The following is a 10,905-nucleotide window of genomic DNA, read 5'->3' as shown; positions in this document are numbered from 1 at the left end:
TATATATATGTATATATATATATATATATAGAGAGAGAGAGAGAGAGAGAGAGAGAATGAAGTAGAAATCAGTGATTCATCATAAAGTCGATACTTTGTAAATACTGACATAGATCAAAAATACAACACTGCAGCGATATAGAAGTCTTTTTTTTTTTTTTTTTTTTTTTGCGGTACGCCGGCCTCTCACTGTTGTGGCCTCTCCCGTTGCGGAGTACAGGCTCCAGACGCGCAGGCTCAGCGGCCATGGCTCACGGGCCCAGCTGCTCCGCGGCATGTGGGATCTTCCCGGACCGGGGCACGAACCCGTGTCCCCTGCATTTGGCAGGCGGACTCTCAACCACTGCGCCACCAGGGAAGCCCTAGAAGTCTCTCTTTTGCCACCTTCTTGTTACAACCATCCTGTGTCACAAAAACAACTATGCTCATGTCATTTATAGTAATCGTCTGCTTACTTTCCTGCATAGTTTTACCACATAAGTAACCATTCTTAAATAGTTAAGTTTAATTTTGTTTTCTTTTTATAAAGATGTTATTGTAAGGGATCTTTGGTTTTACATTATATTTTTGAGATGTGTCTATGTTACTGCATGCAACTCTATCCATTTTCATTGCTGTATAGTTTTCTTTATAATAGTATATAAAAAAATTTTTTCACATGACTCGATTTGAAATTTGGGTTAGCTATAGTTTGCGTTTTATAAATAATGTTGTTAAGAGTCTTCTTTTGCATGTCTCAGTGCACAGGAGGAACAAATTTAAGCACTGAGCAGTCGAAACCTCTAATTTAACAGATCTAGACACTAATTACTTATGTAGTTAAATAAGAAAGTCAAGGTTATTTTTTGAAATTTGCTATGTTTTAGAAGGAAATATTTTAACATCCAAGGTATACTGTTGTTTTTAGCCATTTTTGCCTTCCCTATTTCCCACATCTGCCAAATTTTCCTACTCCTTTAGTCCTCTGCAGGGAGAATATTTTTTTTTACTTTCCTTTGATTATATTTTGCAGAATTACTACAGTCATTGATAATATAATTGATAATTTGCATTAAATAATATTTATATTTTGAAGAAAATTAAGTAATTTTTATTTTCTTTACATGCAGGTAGTTATCCTTCATTCCCAGCTTTGAGAAAGAGCCACATAAACATCCCATAATGCATGAGTGATATGCAATAATGTCAGAGGAGAGAACATTACTTTCTGACCTTCACACAAATTCTCCTATGCCCCACTGCTAGAGGGCTGAGAGCCCTTTAAACTTTGTGACCTACTAAGCATGGCTCTAAATGTCATTCTTATTCATAGCAACATTTAATGCTTTCCTGGATTTTGCTAAACTATTTACCACAATGATATATTGCAGAATTGAATTCCACAGCTTGATTGTGTGCTGCATAAAGAATTGCGCTGTTCATCAGTCTAAAGTGGAATGTGATTCCTTCTCATTGAGAGTCAGCTTGTTTCTATGGTATGAGAATGGGAAGAGAAAACACCTTATGTTTTCAGTAAAACATTCATTACTTTTATAGCTGTTTTTCCTTTTCATAGTTTACTTCTATTAGTAAGTAAATCATACTATAATACCTTCCAGACATAATTTTTATATTTATTTTGGCCTTTTTACCCAGCATTAACATTTGGCCTGATTTTAATTGGTCACATTTTACATAATCTTTGATATAAATTGACTACTGAGTGAAACTGTTGCTCAAAAGAAATCTAGAAGCACTGCAAGGAAAAGACATCAGCATTATACAGTTAGGAATAAATCAGAATTGAAAATTCAGAATTTTTAAGTTCTGTTTATATGAATGTTTCATATTATCTTTTCTCTTCCTATATCTGATAGAAAATTAGAACATATTTTCTTCTACCTGTTTAATTACATTAAACATTTTATCTCATTTAAAACAAATATATATTCATCAACATTGAAATATTCTTAGATAATATTTATCTTTTACATATGTGAAAATCAATGCAAATATGTTTATGTTAACTCTAAATCCAAATGGCCTCACCTTGAGTATTCTTTGCAAAGACATTTAGAGGTAGCACCTCTGCCCATGAAACTGTTTCAGGAGCACTTTTCTAATACCAACAGAAAAGGAATATAATTAATTTAGCTACCCACCAAAATTGTTTGCAACGCTGTTATTCTTTGAATACTGAATTTAGGACCAGTGGCTTATGCCCATCCTAAAATACTTCTTATATATAAAGCCAAAAGAAAACAATTTTTTAAAGTATTGAAAATAGGAGACAAAATATAATTGATGAATAGTGTCCACAGTAATATTGATACTCAAAAGAACAAAATGGCTGTAAGAATTTTGTGAAAATAAATAAACTTAAATAATTAATTTTTGCACATAAGTTTAGATGATATTAAGAGCTTATTACTTTGTACGTGTGTTTCTTGTGGGATTCTTTTCATATATTAATTGAGACATGCTTGCCTTAATCTTTCTTATAGACTATTCTATGACAGTTAAATCTAGAAGGCTGCTAGGTGAACTTTTTATAGCAAACATATTGCTTTTCATCCATTAAACAATGTAATTGCTTAAACAAATCAAATGTGTGTATATTAATAATCATATCAAATCTTTAACCCCTCCAGACTACAATGATATAGCAATTTAACAAGAATTGTTTCGTTCCTCTACAAGCCTGTCAGATCTAGTTTTAGTTATCTTCTTACCACCTCTAGGCCTTTTCATATTCACACAGTATGTAAATTAATGTAATCTCTCATTTTGAAAGAGTTAAGGGATAACACTATCCTAGAATATTTCTGTCTTACCTTTATTAACCAGATATCTGCCTTCCTGTAGAATGTAATTCAAAAAGAAAATATAGAAACTTATTAATAATTCAAGAGTAAGACGAGTAGGAAAAAAATCCTTGCTCTCAACAAAACAAACACTAACAATCCTTAGAGTCATCAAAGTATAACTGAGGGAAAATTAGTTTAAAAAAAGTTTTTTTACAAACTTCCAAAGTGAAAGTAATTCTGCCTTCATTTAAATAGATTTCTTTGTTCAACAAACATTTTTTAAGGACCTACTGTATGTTAGGCACTGAACTAAAAAGACAAAGCTCCTATCTTTGTCTGATTACATCTTACATGCTAAGGGAGAGACAAAGAAAATAAATAATAAACATATATAATATATCAGGTAGTAGTAAGTGTTGTATAGAAAATGAAATGAGGTAATGGATGTAGTGAATGAGGGAGAAATTCTAGGGAAATAGTAAAAGCCTTCTCTTCCTACATGAAAGTTGAGCAGCAATATGTAGCAAGGGAGTGAAACATGGATATCTGTGGGAAGAACATCAGAGATTGTTAAAGCTGATTCCAAGGTTTAGAGTCTGATCAATTAAAATGATGGAATTACCACTAACTGATTTAAGAAAGACTGAACAAGAAGAGCATTGGCAAAAATCAGGAGTTTGGATTTAGGCACATTAACTTTTAAAGTGCCTATTAGACATCCCAAGGGAAATATCACTTAGACAGCTTGATATGAGACTAGAATTCTAGTGAGACATCTATATTAGATTATATATTTGGTAGCTATCAACATATAGATGGTATTTGAAGCCATAAGTCTTGATGTGATCATGAGGGACTGGGTAAAGGAGCAGAGAGGAGGTCCGAAGGCCGAGCCCTGGAGCTTTCCAGTTGGTGGAATCTAGAAGAGGAGGAGGATATAGCAAGAGAAACTGAAAAAGAGCACTTATGTGATCAGAAGAAAACCAAGAAAACGTGTTGTCCTGGAAGCCAAGTGAAGAAAATGTTTGAACTAAGAGAGAGTGAACAGTTGTGTCAGATGCTCTTAACTAGTCAGTACAATAAAGATTGTGAATTGACCATTGGAACTGGCAAAGTAGAAGCCATGACAGAATGTCACTAAAGCTATTTTGTTTTGTTAGTCGTTCGGGTAAAAGATTGATTAGAGTGGATTCGAGAAAGGACAAGAGGAAATGAGACAGGGTATAAATAGCTTTTTTTGAATATCTTAATGTAGAGAGGGGCAGAGAAATGGAGAAGCAGCTGTAGAAGGATATGAAGTTGGAGTTTTGTTTGGAGTAGGAGATAGTACAGCCTATTCATGTGCTGTTGAGAAGTATCCATGAGAGAGGGAAACTCAAGAAAGCGGAAAGAGAGTTATGTCTTTGAATAGGCAAGAGAGAATGGGATCTGGTTCACAAGTGTAAGGGTTAGCCTTGGATAGCATCAGTAACCATTCTTTGAGAGCAGTAGGAGGGAAGGGAAAGGATATAGATCCAGATGAAAGTAGAGTGGTTAGATCGGTAAATGTGGAATTTTTTATCGGTTATATTTTATTTCATCAGGAAATAAGAAAGGTCATGATCTGAAAGTAAAAAAGAAAAGGAAATATTCATACCTTGTGAAGAGAGTAGAAATAGTTATCTAAGAAAGAAGAACAAATGTATTAGGGAAATACGGTATAATTCCCTTTGGACTCATGCATTTATAATGAGATCCTGTTAGCACCTTTACGTGTTTTTGTATTCAGGTTTAGCTACTTAGGTGCAGATGTGAAATAGGCAGAGAATTATATTTAGCTATGGTTGGGGTTTTGTCAGGCAAGGAAACTGAAAGTGTATGTGAGGGCAGCTAGGCTGGGTAAGGCTGACGGTCATGATTGAAGGGTTAAGAAATAGGGAAAACACGAAGGTCATTTGATTGATGGTCTCATGGAGTTGTATAATTCTGGAGGTCAGGTTATAAGATGGAGGGAATGGGAAAGAAAAGAGGCAGTGATCAAAATGGATGCATGGAAATGAGATTATTCAGTGAGTACAGATATGTTATATCAACTATGAGAGAGAGAGAGAGCACAAGAGTGCAGATTGACTTCTTTTTTTAAACATCTTTATTGGAGTATAATTGCTTTACAATGGTGTGTTAGTTTCTGCTTTATAACAAACTGAATCAGCTATGCATATACATATATCCCCATATTCTTGACTTAGTATTTGAGCCAGGAGACGGCTGGGTCATGGTTCAGCATTGGATTCACTGGTACAAAGACCTCTGGTTTCAGGTACCACAAAACTCCGTAAGACTGTGCAAATTCTTTCTGCTTTTCAGTCAAGCCTTTTTTGTCATTTTCTAAGAAAATGTGTAGGGGAGAATTGTTAGGCTGAGTGAATTATCATTGTATTTGTGAGTCTTTTAGAATTCATTTTGTTTTGTCTGCTAACACCTTGATCAATAGCTTGTTAGCCAAACCCAGCATTTGCCCTCAAGTAGCATCCTTAGCTCATTGTTACCTGAAGAGGGGCTCCTTTCTCTGGAAATGACCCCGTTTAAGCTTTGGTGCCTCTACTCTGATAGTCCTTTAGAAATGTACGAGTTCTTTTTTATCTAGATTTATGTTGATGAACTATGGGAGCAAAGATATTCTTCATCATTTTACATCCTATACAGAATGGAATTCACTATCCATGTTTTCAACTTCTTGATGCATGTTCCACTATAATCAGAATATTTTAAGATGAGCTTAATCAATGCCTGGTTGAAGAAAACCAAAGAAATCTTTTCCTTAATCTTCTAAATGATCATGATCACATTTCCCCTGGACCTCCATCCATAGTGTTCATTATATTTGGAGGTACATACCACATTCTGCCTTACTGTTACCACTCTTGTATTATTCCATGTAGAGAATCCTCACAATTTGGTCTTCAATGATCCACTTTTTGTATCTAGAACTGCTCATCACCTCATCTCTTAGTGTACCTGATACAATGTTTTGGCCATGATAATCAGATTTCATCGTCATGTTTTTCATCTGAATGTGTTCATGTTTATTTATAGTTCTGCAATCTGGCATCTACAGCTGGAAAAATCCTTCCATATTCAAGAACCATGCAGTCATATTTCATCTCTTTACCTTGTCACTCCACTTTATGATGTCTAGCTTTCATAAGTTTAAACTGCAATGAGAGATTTTGGTTTGGTTTCATATTGAGCTTCTAGTCAAATAAAACACTTGGGTCATCTTCATGTGGAAAAGAAAGCAGTTTACTCTAGCCATCCCCCTTTCTGTTCTGGGGTGATAAGCAAGATGAACAAATAGTCAAGATTTTATCCCCATTGTAATTTACTTTGTTTTACAAATCATAATTACAGTCTATGGTGTCCTATTAATTATTATGAATTTTCATCTAATATATTACATATTTACCCACAGTTTTAAAAATGGAAAATTTTTAAAGCATATTTTATACACTTTATTTTGAGACTTCAATCTTTCTCCCTCACTTGTCTATCCCTTTAGCACAAGTAAACAAAGAAAATGTTTTAAAATACTATCTTTGTTCATCATGTTTGTACATCTCATAAAAGTGTGATTGATTAGAAAGTTTATAGGTCTGCTCTGGTCCTTTTAAAAATTGAAGACTATTAATATCCCTTCATAAAATATTGTATAAGCAAGCACAATCATTAAGCACATGTGTTCTACACTCACAGACCAGGAACTAAGTGGACATAACTGCTTGCCGTGTAATCATTGTCATAGAAGTCAGAAGTCAGTTATACAATAAGAAGTAAATACATAGTCTAGTTTATCATTGTAATCTGGTATGGCATATCATTTTAGTCATAATTGTGAGTGCTTTGCATCTGACTTTGAAATAGGCCTAAATATTTAAATTAAAAATACCTGCTCACTTACAACTTTGGATCAAGTGACCAAATGGAAATACAAATTAAATTTTAGGTTTGGTGAGCAAAGCAAATAAACTTGACTATTTAGAAATTGTTAGCAACTACTAATAGTAACTGGTAATTAGACTTTCTCATTTTCTTTACAGAGAGATTTTGAATATCTCATAAAGTTGCAAGATACATTTCAAATTTTTCCACATATATATATAACTCAATTGTGTAAATACACCATGATTTATTTATCTTCTCTCATGTTGATGGACTTACAGGTTATTTTGAATTTTTTCATTATTATAAACAATGCTGAAATAAGACATTCTTGGATATGATGGTTTGTGGTTCATAGCCTTTGAATTACCTCTTCATAACTTCTCCCTCTTTTCTATTGGAAATTTGATCTTTTACTTATTGATTAATAGAAGTCAGCAATTTATAGGTTCTAATTTTTATTCAGTGATATATTTTGAAGAATTTTTTTTCTAGTCTGAGCCTTGTCCTATAATGTTGTTAATGTCATCATCATTTCTTCATATTAAAATTTTTTAATGTGGTTAAATTAATGTCTCTCATTGTATGTTCTTAGAATTTTGTGTCACTTTTTTAAGAAATCATTTTCTACCTTAAGATAAGCCATTCTCCTGAGGTTCAGAAGTTTTAAGATTTTGCTGCTTCTTGTACTTAAGCCTTTAATCTACGTGAATTAAGTTTTATGTGTAGCATGAAATGCATCTCACATGCTGTAAGACAGTGATATAATTTTCATTGTCCCATGTGAATAACCAATTGCCTTGGCAACACTTATTCAATAATTTTTCCATGTATGATCTGCATGTCCATATATGTCTACCCCTGTGTCAATTATATAGTGTTATAAATGCTTTGGGTTTCTTAATTTTCTTGCTATCTTATATGGGTATTCACATACTCATAGTTTTTAATCCATAAATTTATACTGACTACTCTTGATCTTTGCACTTCCATAAGGATTTTGCAGTTAGCTTGATAATTGAAAAAGGATGTTAGAATTTTTTTTGGAATTGCATTGAATTTAACAAATATTTTGAAGACAAATGTAATCTTTCATATACTCAATATTCTCATCAATGAACATGGTATATCTCTCCATTTATTCTTATGTAACTTTTGTCTTTCAATAGTCCTTTGTAAATTTTTTTAAAGTTCTCATATATCTTTACTTTTGAGATTTATTCCTAGGCACCTTATTTTTTGTTGTTGCCATTTAAATAGTGTTTTCTATTACATTTTCAGCCTGCTTATTCTTGGCCTATAATGAGTTTTAGTATATTGATTTGCATCTAGCAAAATTGCTGAACATTCTTACTAGGTATACTAGTTTGTTTTAAATTGTATATGTAATCAGTAATATCACTTTAAAATAAGAACAATTTTGTGTCTTCATTTCTCTTTTTTAATACTTCCCACTTTTTTCTTCTACTATTGAATTCTCTAGGAGGTCCAGCACAATGTGTAAAAGTAATGATATAATCCTATAACTATAATCCATGTGTATTTGACCAAGTTTAATAGGAATATTTCTTAAATTTTATAATTAATTTTGATCATTATGTAGGCTTTTGGTGCATAATTTTTCTTGATTTATGGATATTTTATTCTATTCCTGGATTATATGGATTTTTATCTTTAATGAATATGGAATCATTTCTTCTGGATTTATTTTGATAATCATATTTTTCTTATTTAATTTGCTAATATAGAGAATTACATTATTAGATTTTCTGATATTACTATTTCTCCCTAACACTATAATGGCAATTTTATGAATTCAGAGGGGCACAAGGAAGAGAAGAAAGTCATTAAAGGCGCTATTATCAGGCAGGTAATTGCTGTGGGCAAACTACACCCGACCTCACTGAGGAATTCAGAGAGACCAGCATAGAACAAGCCTCAAAGTTATCCCAACCAAGGAGCAAGGGAGTTATCCCAACCAAGGGGCAAGGGCCTTGTAGTATTTAGCCTCAATTTCCATCTGTCATTGGCTGAGGGTAGCTCCCATTGCTATTAAGTCCCTGGCATATGATCCACATGACCCACACACAGGCCTCAAGTGGATAGTTGTAGGTGTTTTCTCTGAGCAGGATCATTGCTTTTCAGCTGCAGGGAATGATGGTCACTTTAAATCAGGGTTTCTCAACCTTAGAAGTATTGTGCTGGATAATTCTTTGTTGTAGAGTGCTATCCTGTGCCCTGTAGGATGTGTAGCAGCATCCCTAACTTTTCTTACTTCAGTGCATTGAAGGCAGTTAACAGCAATCAACCAATTTCATGAGATGTATGATTACCACTGTCTTCATAGCTTTCAAATGCAAGTACTAGAGCTGCTACATAATCAAATATATACTCTTTGCCCTATACCTTCTCAAATCTCCACATATAAGATTTTTTGCATTATGAGACTAAAGCACTCCAAGGATTATCACTACTCCACTTACTACTAGCAATATGGTCCTTGTTACTATCTAACCAGTAATTGATCCAATTTCAGAATTCATTCTTAGAATCTGCTTCTTAAAACCACTGTCATGTCCAACTATCTTAGTTTGGGTTTCCCCAGCTTTAGATTCTGAGATAAGAATTTGAGTGAAAGTAGTTTCTGTGGAAGGTGATCCCAGAACCTGGAAACCCTGGTAGAGGAATGAAAAAGTGAGACAGGGAAGACAATGAACCAGTAAATTATTTATTATGGAGCAGCTAACTCATGAATTATCTTGTGCTCAATCCATCTGGGTAACTAGGCCCCACAGTTAACTGCTCAAGGTTAAAGGTGGCTGTGGTATTTATCCTCTAACTACCGCTGTCCTAGGCTAATGGGAGACATTAACTCTCTGGCGCTCCAGGCCTGCCCCATTCACAGGCTGAGAGAAAGCCCTCAATGGAGAGCTGCTGATGCTTCATTCAGGAATGTACTGAAATGGTGAGTGCAAAATGGACATGGGCAAGGCACTGACAGCATCGGCTACTCTCCTCCACTGTCATTGGACCTCTCTTTCTAATGCGTAAATCTGATCATGTCATAGCTCTGATTAAAAAATGTTAAATGCTTTCCAAAGTCTTATAAGAAAAATAAATCCAAATACTAAAATAAAGTGAAGCATAGGAGACTCTTTAAAATCATTTCCAAAAACGTAATAAGATATATTCTAGATATGTCCTTTTTCTCTTTGCTATTCACTTTATTGTGTGACTTTTTATTTAGCTTTTATTTTCTATTTTTATTATCTAGCAAACTTAAGTTCTTTTCAATGGAGAGAGTTAGAGAAGAACTCCATATAACGAGACTAATACAAGATGTGCTATTTTCTGTCAGAGATTTTGTAGGTCCAGTAGACGCCCTACCCTCTTATCTAATGATTACAAGTGATCTGTGTGTATAATTCAAAAAGTTAGAATTTTTCAGGAGTATCAAGTATACTATACTCAAATACAGATCTGTACTCAAATACAGATCTAATTTTTGATGTATCTTATATTATTTCTTTTCTATAAATTATTTCAATAAAACCATTCTCAGTTTGTATAAATGGGAATCATTGCTTTCAGTTCCTCAGAAGCTGGGGGTGGGGTGGGATGGGGAGTATATTCAATGAACTCCTCTCCCCACCCTCACTTACTTCCTCAAATCAGTTTATATGCCTTGGTGTGTGAGTTGCTCTTTTAGGTGGCTCAAAATAGTACTTCTCCTAATGCCTTTTTCTACTGGTAATAGGCACTACTGAAGTTGCTTTGGCGATGAGGTTGTTTCTCAGATTCTCCCATAGCACATAAAGTCCTGCTAGCGAGTTATATGATTAAGGATGCTGAGACCAGGCTTAATGAGTGGGGTAATGAGTAGACCTCATATTGTCAAGATTCATTCACTGCCTTGTTTTGTGGGGCTGAGTTTCAAACTACTTCTTACTTTCATCTGTGGTTTTGACCACTGTGAAAAATCAACACACTTAAGTCCCTTTGGGGAAGTTACTTTGTCAACCGACTAATGAGCTTCTTGTTATATATTCTTTTGCATATTACTTCAATTTTGGATTTCTGAATGGAAGTTTTCCAATAATATTGTACACTCGAATAACGTGAAAATATTCCAAATCATTTATATTTTCTTTCATGTCTACATTTTAAAAACTACCGCATTTCAATTTATATTGGGTAGGGT

The sequence above is a fragment of the Monodon monoceros genome, unplaced genomic scaffold, assembly GCF_005190385.1.
Source record: "Monodon monoceros isolate NGI ecotype Baffin Bay Population unplaced genomic scaffold, NGI_Narwhal_1 Super_Scaffold_22, whole genome shotgun sequence".
NCBI classification, from domain to species: Eukaryota; Metazoa; Chordata; class Mammalia; order Artiodactyla; family Monodontidae; genus Monodon; species Monodon monoceros.
This window is presented reverse-complemented; position numbering follows the sequence as displayed.